General features: G+C 36.1%; 1 protein-coding gene across 6 annotated transcripts in view; it reads left to right on the forward strand.

The window, feature by feature from the left end:
* The window catches only part of LOC137234666 (serine-rich adhesin for platelets-like), a 401,835-nt gene that overhangs the window by 60,195 nt on the left and 327,193 nt on the right, over positions 1-14,447 (forward strand). The window lies entirely within an intron of this gene.

Raw genomic sequence — 14,447 nt, forward strand, 5'->3', positions numbered from 1 at the left:
AAATACAACAAGTGTTAAGGAAGATTTTAACAGATGTTGTGAAAAGTTTAAAAATATTCAATATATTTTGGAAATTTTTAAATATGTTTTTGGAAATTGGCAACTTACGTGAGCGTGCGATAACGTGTTCCTTTGCTGGCTGCTGTATTCAAAGAGGACGAGCCTCTTTGCGACATGAGCCGATGAACCCGAGATACAGCTCCTTCGTTGGGTTTCCCGGCAACAAAGTTGCTATACCGCGGGCTCACAGCGGTAAAAATCTAAGATACATGCGTACTACCACTCACACATGCCTGTGCGTGTTAGTGATCACAAGCATATGTGGGTGGTAGTAAACGAAGGAAAATAACTAAGAACATTATGTTACGAGGGAGGGGAGATATATTTAGGCCTGTGGCCTAAACAAATTTGTTTACTTGTTTATTAATTTCACTCTTATGAGCTTCTGGTATTCTATAATTTTTTACGTAGACTGGGTTATTGTCTTTCATATGAAGTTGTTGTTTGTAAAAATTATTAGTGGTAATTTTTTTCTGTTTCCAATGAAAAAATGTCAATGAATTCCGCACATAATGCATTAAGTGCTTTATTTGCAAATTTTGGAAAATTTTTATTTAATCTTTCTAATTTTTCCTTATTGTTGGCCTCATTTTCGAGTTTTTTATTTTTAACTATTGTATAATCATTCAAATTTTCTGTACGAATATTAAAATCTTGAAGTGTTGCATTTTTATCTGTTGTATTTATTATTCTAACGAATGTTTGTTGTGAGTTTGCCAGTGTGTTTGCAATAAAAATACCTTCGGACAATTTTTGTTGTGGGATTATTAAATCTGAATTGTTTTTATACTCAGTTGAGCAGAGCTCACAGAGTATATTAACTTTGATTGGATAACAGTTGGTTGTACAGGTATAAAGGAATCGAGATAGATATAGACTTCCATAAATCAAAATCATCAGTATCGAAAAAAAATTTGATTAAGCCATGTCCGTCCGTCCGTCCGTCTGCCCGTTAACACGATAACTTGAGTAAATTTTGAGATATCTTGACGAAATTTGGTACGAAGGTTCCTGAGCGCTCATCTCAGATCGCTATTTAAAATGAACGATATCGGACTATAACCACGCCCACTTTTTCGATATAGAAAATTTCGAAAAATCGAAAAATTGCGATAATTCATTACCAAAGAGGGATAAAGCGATGAAACTTGGTAGGTGGGTTCAGTTTATGACGCAGAATATAAAATAACTAAAATTTTGGACAATGGGCGTGACACCGCCCACTTTTTAAAGAAGGTAATTTAGAAGTTTTGCAAGCTGTAATTTGGCAGTCGTTGAAGATATCATGATGAAATTTGGCAGGAACGTTACTCCTATTACTATATGTATGCTTAATAAAAATTAGCAAAATCGGAGAACGACGACGCCCACTTTTAAAAAAATTTTTTTTTAAAGTGAAATTTTTACAAAAAATTTAATATCTTTACAGTATATAAGTAAATTATGTCAACATTCAACTCCAGTAATGCTATGGTGCAACAAAATACAAAAATAAAAGAAAAATTTCAAAATGGGCGTGGCTCCGCCCTTTTTCATTTGATTTGTCTAGGATACATTTAATGCCATAAGTCGAACAAAAATTTACCAATCCTTGTGAAATTTGGTAGCGGTTTAGATTCTAGGACGATAACTGTTTTCTGTGAAAAAGGGCGAAATCGGTTGAAGCCATGCCCAGGTTTTATACACAGTCGACCGTCTGTCCTTCCGCTCGGCCATTAACACGATAACTTGAGCAAAAATCGATATATCTTTACTAAACTCAGTTCACATAATTATCTGAACTCACTTTCTATTGGTATAAAAAATGGCCGAAATCTGACTATGACCACGCGCACTTTTTCGATATCGAAAATTACGAAAAATGAAAAAAGCGCCATAATTCTATACCAAATACGAAAAAAGGGTTGAAACATGGTAATTGGATTGGTTTATTGACGCAAAATAAACATTTAGAAAACAACTTTGTAAAATAGGTGTGACACCTACCATATTAAGTAGAAGAAAATGAAAAAGTTCTGCAGGGCGAAATCAAAAGCCCTTGGAATCATGGCAGGATTACTGTTTGTGCTATTACATATATAAATAAATTAGCGGTACCCGAAAGATGATGTTCTGGGTCACCCTGGTCCACATTTTGGTCGATATCTCGAAAACGCCTTCACATATACAACTACCACCACTCCCTTTTAAAATTCTTATTAATACATTTAATTTGACACCCATATTGTACAAACACATTATAGAGTCACCCCTGGTCCACATTTATGGCGATATATCGAAAAGGCGTCCACCTATAGAACTGAGGCCCACTCCCTTTCAAAATACTCATTATCACCTTTCGTTTGATACCCATAATGTACAAACGCATTCTAGAGACAACCCTGGTCCACCTTTATAACGATATCCCGAAAAGGCGTCCACCTATAGAATTAAGGCCCACTTCCTTTTAAAATACTCGTTAACACCTTTCATTTGATACCCATATCGTAAAAAAATTCTAAAGTCACCCCTGGTCCACCTTTATGGCGATATCTCGAAAAGGCTTCCACCTATAGAATTAAGGCCCCCTCCCTTTTAAAATACTCATTAACACCTTTCATTTGATACCCATATCGTACAATCAAATTTTAGAGTCACCCCTGGTCCACCTTTATATCGATATCTCGAAAAGGCTTCCACCCATAGAACTAAGGCCCACTCCCTTTTAAAATACTCGTTAACACCTTTCATTTGATACCAATATCGTAAAAATTAATTCTAGAGTCAGCCCTGGTCCACCTTTATGGCAATATCTCGAAAAGGCGTCCACCCATAGAACTAAGGCCCACTCCCTTTTAAAATACTCATTAACACCTTTCGTTTGATACCCATATCGTACAAACGCATTCTAGAGTCATCCCTGGTCCACCTTTATGGCGATATCTCGAAAAGGCGTCAACCCATAGAACTAAGGCCCACTCCCGTTTAAAACACTCATTAACACCTTTCGTTTGATACCCTTATTGTACAAACGCATTCTAGAGTCACCCCTGGTCCACCTATATAACGATATCCCGAAAAGGCGTCCACCTATAGAACTATGGCCCTTTCCCTCTTAAAATACTCTTTAATACCTGCCATTTGATACGCATGTCATAGAAACACATTCCAGGGTTACCCTAGGTTCATTTTCCTACATGGTGATTTTCCCTTACTTTGTCTCCATAGCTCTCAACTGAGTATGTAATGTTCGGTTACACCCGAACTTAGCCTTCCTTACTTGTTTCTATGTGAATTTGTCGAACTACTTCTGATCGTGCGGGAATTGAAATACTATTAATTGTTGGTTTGTTAGTCATCTGAATTATTATGTTTTCTGGGTAGCCATATGGTCTTAGTATTAGTGTCACCTTCTGTTTCTAAAATGCAATTATATTTTTTAATGAAATCTAATCCCAATATTCCATCGAATGGGATTGGAAAATTGTCTTCTACTACGTGAAATTTGTGTGTAAGAAGTAGGTAATCATCTTTTAAGTCCGCTTTAACCGTGCCAATAGTGCTTGTTATCCCTTGACCAATTCCTCTTACATCTGTTTTTTGAGAATTATTTATCGTGACATTACTGTCAATTTGACCCTTTTTATACTCAGTTGAGCAGAGCTCACAGAGTATATTAACTTTGATTGATTAACGGTTGGTTGTACAGGTATAAAGGAATCGAGATAGATATAGACTTCCATATATCAAAATAATCAGGATCGAAAAAAAATTTGATTGAGCCATGTCCGTCCGTCCGTCCGTCCGTTAACACGATAACTTGAGTAACTTTTGAGGTATATTGATGAAATTTGGTATGTAGGTTCCTGAGTACTCATCTCAGATCGCTATTTAAAATGAACGATATCGGACTATAACCACGCCCACTTTTTCGATATCGAAAATTTCGAAAAACCGAAAAAGAGCGATAATTCATTACCAACGACGGATAAAGCGATGAAAATTGGTAGGTCAGTTGAACTGATGACGCAGAATAGAAAATTAGTAAAATTTTGGACAATGGACGTGGCACCGCCCACTTTTAAAAGAAGGTAATTTAAAATTTTGCAAGCTGTAATTTGGCAGTCGTTGAAGATATCATGATGAAATTTGGCAGGAACGTTACTCCTATTACTATATGTATGCTTAATAAAAATTAGCAAAATCGGAGAACGACCACGCCCAATTTAAAAAAAAATTTTTTTTAAGTCAAATTTTAACAATAAATTTAATATATTTACAGTATATAAGTAAATTATGTCACTATTCAACTCCAGTAATGATATGGTGCAACAAAATGCAAAAATAAAAGAAAATTTCAAAATGGGCGTGGCTCCGCCCTTTTAAGTTTAATTTGTCTAGGATACTTTTAAAAAAAATTTACCAATCCTTGTGAAAATTTGGTACGGGCTTAGATTCTGGCACAATAACTTATTTCTGTGAAAAAGAGCGAAATCGGTTGAAGCCACGCCCAGTTTTTATACACAGTCGACCGGCTGTCCTTCCGATCGGCCGTAAACACGATAACTTGAGCAAAAATCGATATATCTTTACTAAACTCAGTTCACGTACTTATCTGAACTCACTTTGTTTGTATTGGTATAAAAAATGGTCGAAATCCGACTATCACCACGCCCACTTTTTCGATATCGAAAATTACCAAAAACGAAAAAAATGCCATAATTCTATACCAAATACGAAAAAAGGGATGAAGCATGGTATTAGGATTGGTTTATTGACGCAAAATATAACTTAAAAAAAAAAAAACTTTGTAAAATGGGTGTGACACCTACCATATTAAGTAGAATGAAATGAAAAAGTTCTGCAGGGCGAAATAAAAAACCCTTGAAATCTTGGCAGGAATACTGTTCGTGGTATTATGTATATAAATAAATTAGCGGTATCCAACAGATGATGTTCTGGGTCACCCTGGTCCACATTTTGGTCGATATCTGGAAAACGCCTTCACATATACAACTACCACCACTCCCTTTTATAAGCCTCATTAACACCTTTAATTTGATACCCATATCGTACAAACACATTCTAGAGTCACCCCTGGTTCACCTTTATGGCGATATATCGAAAAGGCGTCCACCTATAGAACTAAGTCCCACGCCCTTTTCAAACACTCATTAACACCTTTCATTTGATACCCATATCGTACAAACATATTCTATAGTCACCCCTGGTCCACCTTTATGGCGATATCTCAAAAAGGTGACCACCTATAGTTCTAAGGCCCACTCCCTTTTAAAAAGACTCATTAACACCTTTAATTTGATACCCATATCGTACAAACAAAGTCTAGAGTCACCACTGGTCCACCTTTATGGCGATATCTCGAAAAGGCGACCACCTACAACTACCATCACTTCCTTTTAAAACCCTCATTAATACCTTTAATTTGATACCGATATCGTACAAACACATTCTAGAGTCACCCCTGGTCCCCCTTTATGGCGATATCTCGAAAAGGCGTCCCAATATAGAACTAAGACCCACGCCCTTTTTATATACTCATTAACACCTTTATTTGATACCCATATTGTACAAACGCATTCTAGATTCACCCCTGGTCCACCTTTATGGCGATATCCCGAAAAGGCGTCCACCTATAGAACTAAGGCCCACTGCCTGTTAAAATGCTCATTAACCCCTTTCATTTGATATCCATATCGTAAAAACAAATTCTAGGGTCACCCCTGGTCCACCTTTATGGCGATATCTCGAAACGGCGTCGTCCTATGAAACTAAGGATCACTCCGTTTTAAAATACTCAATAACACCTTTCATTTGATACCCATATCGTACAAACAAATTCTAGAGTCACCCCTGGTCCATCTTTATGCCGATATCTCGAAAAGGCGACCACCTATACAACTACCACCACTCTCTTTTAAAACCCTCATTTATACCTTTAATTTGATACCCATATCGTACAAAAACATTCTAGAGTCACCCCTGGTCCACCTTTATGGCGATATCTCGAAAAGGCGTCCACCTATAGAACTAAGCCCCACGCCCTTTTAAAATACTCATTAACACCTTTCGGTTGATACCCATATTGTACAAACACATTCTAGAGTCACCCCTGATCCACCTTTATGGCGATATCTCGAAAAGGCGTCCACGTATAGAACTAAGGCGCACTCCCTTTTAAAATACCCATTAACACCTTTCGTTTGATACCCATATTGTACAAACGCATTCTAGAGTCACCCCTTGTCCACATTTATGCCGATATCTCCAAAAGGCGACCACCTATACAACTACCACCACTCCCTTTTAAAACCCTCATTAATACCTTTAATTTGATACCCATATCGTACAAACACATTCTAGAGTCACCCCTGGTCCACCTTAATGGCGATATCTTGAAAAGCCGTCCACCTATAGAACTAAACCCACGCCCTTTTGAAATACTCATTAACACCTTTCGTTTGATACCCATATTGTACAAACGCATTCTAGAGTCACCCCTGGTCTACCTTTATGGCGATATCTCGAAAAGGCGTCCACCTATAGAACTAAGGCCCGCTCCCGTTTAAAATGTTCATTAACCCCTTTCATTTGATACCCATATCGTACAAACAAATTCTATGGTCACCCCTGGTCCACCTTTATGGCGATATATCGAAACGGCGTCCACCTATGGAACTAAGGATCACTCCCTTTTAAAATACTCATTAACACCTTTGATTTGATACCCATATCGTACAAACAAATTCTAGAGTCAACCCTGATCCACTTTTTTGCGATATCCCTAAATGGCGTCCACCTATAGAACTATGGCCCACTCTCTCATAAAATACTCTTTAATACCTTTCGTTTGATACACATGTCATACAAACACATTCCAGGATTACCCTCGGTTCATTTTCCTACAAGGTTATTTTCCCTTATATTGTCACTATAGCTCTCAACTGAGTATGTAATGTTCGGTTACACCCGAACTTAGCCTTCCTTACTTTTTGTTGTTGTAAATAGATTCCGCCTTTGAAAATGCTAGAATGACTAGCGAAACGTCGGGCTGTAACAGTGAATAAACTTGTTTTATTTGCACTGACAACGTAATAGTTCAAGTAGCCTCACATAATACCATAAATCTTCAAAAAAATTTACCGAAATAACCTAAGAATTAATTCCTTTTTTCAGAACTTTACTTTTAAACGCAAACGTCATTATAGCTGTGAAGTTGCATTTTATTTTGCTGTTTTTATTTTGCGAGTTTTAAATTATAACATCTAAATTGTAATACTAGTTTGTGATAAAAATAAGTGCGAAAATCTAGAGTTCATTTTAATACATTTGGTTTGCTTTGAAATGTGAAGATTTTGTGAATTTTTAAAGTTTTTAATCAATTTCTTATTATTTATTTTGTGTTTGCCGAGTCATTGTGCATTTGTATTTTTGTTGCAATTTTGATCGGCACCTTTTCACCTTGCAATTGTTTTTGTGCGCACACTTTTTGTTTTTCTCGCAATTTACTGTCTTCACAGCTGTTTGCGTGCTTTTTAAGTGTCAAGTGACAGTGACTCTAAAACTGCTGGCTACCGCTAAGCTCCCAAACTTTCAGAGTCGCTTTATATATAACCTTTCTCATTCTCAGTGCTATTTCAACTGTTGTTTCTTTGTAATTTACAAACACTTCTATATTCTTATACTCTTCTATTTTCATTACCCTTCTATAAAAAATGACTTGCATTTTCAAAAACTGTCAGGTAAAAAGCGAATCCGAACGTTTTGTCTCTTGCTGGCTTTGCGATGGGCTCGCCCATGGAAAGTGCGCAGGACTGACGGCTAGAGTTGTTGACTCTGTCAATGATGGGGAGAAGGGAGTACGCTGGTCATGCATTACATGCAGATCAACTGAGGTTGACCTATTTAAACTGTTTAGACAAACACGAAATGCGTTTTCTGAAATTGCTAAAGAGTTTTCCATAATCACGGAAAAGTTCAATCTATACGATAGCTTGTTCAACTCCTTCAAGTACTTGGGTGAGTTACCGCATTGTTTAAATAGAAATAAAGACAACCGCGATAATAAACAAAAACACTATGAAGACTCACCTAACGCTTTGAATTTTAATCCTGCTCAGAACAGTAATCTTCCGCAAGTGGAGCTCATAGACTTGGCTTCCTCTAATCCGCAAGCTGTGGTTCCATCCACTTCTAAGGCCGCGGAAAAAACCTTAGAGTCTCAAACTGTAACTTCTTAAACTGTAACTTCTCAATCTGTGACTTCTTATTCAGAAGCACCGGCTAAGAAGCTGGTTGTAGTCCCGCTCAAAAAATCGATTTTTGTATCTCGCTTTGACAAAGACACTTCCGTTCAGGATATCAAGTCTTATGTCACTTCGAAAATTAAGGCTGACGGCATGACTTTAAGATAATTTAAATTTAATTACGAAAGAAACATTTCTTCATTTAGAATTGATGTCTACTCAAAAGATTTTGATAAATTTTGGACAGCGCATTTTGGCCGCCATGGGCTTTTGTTCGCGAATTTGTGCATAAGACTATTGAAAATGTAGCAAAAATTTCTCCTCAAAGTTCCGATCTAAAAAACTTAATTTAACATCTTGCTTAAGCATTTACTATCAAAACGTTAGAGGCTTAAATACTAAATTAACTGATTTATATTTGAAAACCATTCACTGTAACTATAATATTATTGCTTTTACCGAAATATGGCTGAAACCCAATGTTTTAAATTCCGAAATTTTTTGCGGTCAGTATCAGACCTAAAGAAATGATCGCTTAAATAGGACCGGAGGTGGTGTCTTGCTAGCTATACATTCTTCAATTCCATCTGAAGATGTTAATTTAGCCGAAGTTGATTCCATCGAGTTTAAATGCATGCGAATCTTACTAGGCCCGGGTCATATTTACTTAGCCGTTTGCTATATTCCACCGTCTTCTGATCTCTCAGTGTATATGCACCATATTTCACTGTTACAATCAGTCAATTCGATGATAAAGCCCACGGACTCAATGATTGTTTTAGGCGACTTTAACCTGCCACATATATCTTGGAATACCGTTGATCACAATATTATCCCCGTATCGTCCAAGATGCATAACAATGACTTTTTGGATGGAATTACTGATCTTTGCCTTAATCAGATCAACTTCTTTCCGAATAAGTATGGAAAATTCTTAGACTTAGCATTTATTGCCGACATATCTAAATTCTCTATAAATCGGTGTGAACCTCTTGTTTTGCCAGAAGACGTTTACGATCCTTCTCTTGAGATAACTTACGAAATCATAACCAACGAAGTCGGCTGCACTAACAAAACACGTGTCTCTACCAGATGCTTTGATTTTTCCAAAACTAATTTCAACAATTTAAATAAAGAGCTTTCTGAGATAACGTGGCCTCGATATAAAGAGGATGTAGAGGAAAACGTTCTACATTTTAATAAAACCATTTATACTTTATTTGAAAAACATGTGCCCAAACGCACATGCTCGTACACTGAACCTGTGCAAGCCTGGTTTACTAAAGATTTAAAAGCTTTAAAAAATAAGAAATCACGTTTATTCAAATTATTTAAGAGAACCGGTTTACATCCTCATTGTGCACAGTACGCTATTTTCCGTCATAAGTATTTTGAACTTAATAAAAAGTGTTATAAAGCTTACATATGTAAAATTAAAAGAAACATTATTTGCCACCCGAAGTCTTTTTATGATTTCGTAAATTCTAAACGCAGAACTAACGGGTTTCCTTCTGCCATGAAGTTTAGAAATAGCATTTCCAGCGACGATCAAGAGATTGCAAACTTCTTCGCTCAATTCTTTCACTCTAATTACTCTGCTGTGGTTGATTCATCACCTACAAATTATCCGTATGAGCTCCACTCTAGTAACTCAATATATGCCACACATTTGTTGCCTGAAGATGTTCTACTACATGTAAAGACCCTAAAACAATCCTTCAAATACGGTCCCGATTTGATTCCAACATGTTTTCTTAAAAAATGTGCTGAATACATTTACCAGCCCCTTACTGATCTGTTTAACCTCTTCAAAAAATGGCATTCTCCCGACGGCTTGGAAGGAATCTTTTCTTATCGCACTCCATAAAAAAGGAAGCCAGTCGTCTATTGAAAACTATCGTGGAATAGCAAAGCTCTCCGCTATCCCTAAGCTTTTCGAAGCAATCGTTACTAATCATCTTACATTTTCGATTTCTACATTGATAGATAGTTCTCAGCATCGCTTTTGTAGAGCCAAATCAACCACAACCAATTTGCTTGAATTTACAACTCACGTCTTTAATGGGTTTAGAAACAATCATCATACCGACGTTATATACACTGATTTCAGCAAAGCATTCGACAAAGTACGCCACTCATTACTTGTTTATAAACTCGAATTGCTTGGTTTTCAACCCGGCCTAACTCGCGAGATCTCCTCCTATCTTTGCGGTAGAACTCAAAGAGTCATTTTTAAAAACACTTGTTCGAATGTCATCGATGTTCCCTCCGGTGTGCCTCAGGGCAGCCATCTCGGTCCTATTCTGTTTTTGATCTTTATAAACGATGTTTCCACAACTATAAAATATTCTAAAATTTTAATGTATGCCGACGACGTAAAACTTTTTAAGTCATACGCGTCGGTTGAAGAACGTTCTGTACTTTAGGCGGACTTAAATCGTTTAGTTACTTGGTGTAATGCGTATTTTATGCCTCCCAACATAGAAAAATGTAAATCCATGTGTTTTTCACGTGGGAACATACAGCCAGCTTCCTACATAATTAATGGCGAAACTCTGGAAAGCGTTGATGTTTTTGTCGACTTGGGAGTTACAATGAATTGCAAACTTAGTTTCAACCCTCATATTAATGCCACAGGCAATAAAGCGAGAGGAGTTTTAGCATTTTTGAAAAGATGGGCAAAAGAGTTTAGTGATCCTTACGTTACAAAAACCCTTTTTACATCATTGGTGAGACCGATATTAGAATATGGATCGATAATTTGAAATCCGCGTTATCAAGTTCATGTGGATAGACTAGAATCAATTCAAAAACAGTTTTTACTTTTCGCCTTGAGAAATCTTCAATGGGACTCTCCGTAAAATCTTCCTCGTTACACTAATCGATTAAAACTAATAAATCTTCCTACCCTTGCAAGTCGTAGAGAAATGCTAGGTGAACTATTTATGGCTAGACTTTTAAATGGATCGATTTCAAGCCCATTTCTTTTGAACGAAGTAAACTTGAATGTTCCATGCCGAGTTTCAAGGCATTATAAACCTATAATTCTTAAACAATGCAGAAGCAATTTCCAACTACACGAATCTTTTCTAGGTTTGTGTGAAGATTATAACTCTCACACGAGAATAATTGATGTTTCGGAATCGCTCTTTGCCATAAAAAAGACGGTTCTATCTTCTCTTAATAATTAAAAAATTATATTTATACTTTTAATCTATTGTATTTTGTGAATCTTTATTTCTCAGCTGATGAGTTTCTCTGTAGCTGGGTTTTAGATCTCGGCGCTTAAGAAGCCACTGCCTCTGAAAGACTCGGTAACAAAAAAATTTGAAATAACACATAAATAAGAATTAGGATAAAAAAAAAGTATGTATGAATTAAAAAAAAAAAAAAAAAAAAAAACAGGATTAGTCTGGTTTCATCGGGCCACTTGAGGGCAGTGCGCCACAACGTCCGAGAAACAAAAAAAAATTGTGTTGGTTTTTTCTTCGATTTTATATTTGTTTTTTTCTTATAAAGTTTGGCTCATTAAGTCTTTCATTTTTTTTTGTATTCAAATTTACAAATTATTAGTTTTTCTACTTCAACTAATTTCTTTTTTTTTATAACTTTTTTTTAATAATTAGTTTTTTTTTCAATTAATTTCTTTTTTTTGCGCTTGGGTTGATTTTTTCTCCGATTTTAACAATTTTTGTTGTTATATCGGCCTACTGATTTTAAGATCGCGGGTTCGAATCGAGCTCAAGGCCTAACAATATTTTTCTATCATTATTATTGTTATGATAAATTTTTTCTAAATTGAAAAAATTTTTAAATTAGAATAGAAGAAAGAAAAAATTTAATGATAAAAAATTATTGTTAGGCCTTGAGCTCGATTCGAACCCGCGATCTTAAAATCAGTAGGCCGATATAACAACAAAAATTGTTAATACATCCCAGAGCACGGGGAAAAAAGTGTCAATAAAATATGACACTATGGCAGCATTGCCAACAAACAAGTCCAAATTTCACAGCTATTCTGCAACAGATGTCGCAGTGTTGTGAATATCAATTGGCACGAACCAGAATAGAAGTAGGATTAATGAAGACAAACAAAAAACCGCTGTGGTGGCTGAATGGTTATAGCAGCGGCGCCTAAACGTTGCCGATGAAGGAATTTAGCAGTTCCCGAAATGGATCTATACAACGAGCTTTGGCAGTTGTCTAAAATTTTTTCTTTCTTCTATTCTAATTTAAAAATTTTTTCAATTAAGAAAAAATTTATCATAACAATAATAATGATAAAAAATTATTGTTAGGCCTTGAGCTCGATTCGAACCCGCGATCTTAAAATCAGTAGGCCGATATAACAACAAAAATTGTTAATACATCCCAGAGCACGGGGAAAAAAGTGTCAATAAAATATGACACTATGGCAGCATTGCCAACAAACAAGTCCAATTTTCACAGCTATTCTGCAACAGATGTCGCAGTGTTGTGAATATCAATTGGCACGAACCAGAATAGAAGTAGGATTAATGAAGACAAACAAAAAACCGCTGTGGTGGCTGAATGGTTATAGCAGCGGCGCCTAAACGTTGCCGATGAAGGAATTTAGCAGTTCCCGAAATGGATCTATACAACGAGCTTTGGCAGTTGTCTAAAATTTTTTCTTTCTTCTATTCTAATTTAAAATTTTTTTCAATTAAGAAAAAATTTATCATAACAATAATAATGATAAAAAATTATTGTTAGGCCTTGAGCTCGATTCGAACCCGCGATCTTAAAATCAGTAAGCCGATATAACAACAAAAATTGTTAATACATCCCAGAGCACGGGGAAAAAAGTGTCAATAAAATATGACACTATGGCAGCATTGCCAACAAACAAGTCCAATTTTCACAGCTATTCTGAAACAGATGTCGCAGTGTTGTGAATATCAATTGGCACGAACCAGAATAGAAGTAGGATTAATGAAGACAAACAAAAAACCGCTGTGGTGGCTGAATGGTTATAGCAGCGGCGCCTAAACGTTGCCGATGAAGGAATTTAGCAGTTCCCGAAATAGATCTATACAACGAGCTTTGGCAGTTGTCTAAAATTTTTTCTTTCTTCTATTCTAATTTAAAAATTTTTTCAATTAAGAAAAAATGTATCATAACAATAATAATGATAAAAAATTATTGTTAGGCCTTGAGCTCGATTCGAACCCGCGATCTTAAAATCAGTAGGCCGATATAACAACAAAAATTGTTAATACATCCCAGAGCACGGGGAAAAAAGTGTCAATAAAATATGACACTATGGCAGCATTGCCAACAAACAAGTCCAAATTTCACAGCTATTCTGCAACAGATGTCGCAGTGTTGTGAATATCAATTGGCACGAACCAGAATAGAAGTAGGATTAATGAAGACAAACAAAAAACCGCTGTGGTGGCTGAATGGTTATAGCAGCGCCGCCTAAACGTTGCCGATGAAGGAATTTAGCAGTTCCCGAAATGGATATATACAACGAGCTTTGGCAGTTGTCTAAAATTTTTTCTTTCTTCTATTCTAATTTAAAAATTTTTTCAATTAAGAAAAAATTTATCATAACAATAATAATGATAAAAAATTATTGTTAGGCCTTGAGCTCGATTCGAACCCGCGATCTTAAAATCAGTAGGCCGATATAACAACAAAAATTGTTAATACATCCCAGAGCACGGGGAAAAAAGTGTCAATAAAATATGACACTATGGCAGCATTGCCAACAAACAAGTCCAATTTTCACAGCTATTCTGCAACAGATGTCGCAGTGTTGTGAATATCAATTGGCACGAACCAGAATAGAAGTAGGATTAATGAAGACAAACAAAAAACCGCTGTGGTGGATGAATGGTTATAGCAGCGGCGCCTAAACGTTGCCGATGAAGGAATTTAGCAGTTCCCGAAATGGATCTATACAACGAGCTTTGGCAGTTGTCTAAAATTTTTTCTTTCTTCTATTCTAATTTAAAAATTTTTTCAATTAAGAAAAAATTTATCATAACAATAATAATGATAAAAAATTATTGTTAGGCCTTGAGCTCGATTCGAACCCGCGATCTTAAAATCAGTAGGCCGATATAACAACAAAAATTGTTAATACATCCCAGAGCACGGGGAAAAAAGTGTCAA

Source organism: Eurosta solidaginis, chromosome X (assembly GCF_040869045.1).
Source record: "Eurosta solidaginis isolate ZX-2024a chromosome X, ASM4086904v1, whole genome shotgun sequence".
Taxonomy (NCBI): Eukaryota; Metazoa; Arthropoda; class Insecta; order Diptera; family Tephritidae; genus Eurosta; species Eurosta solidaginis.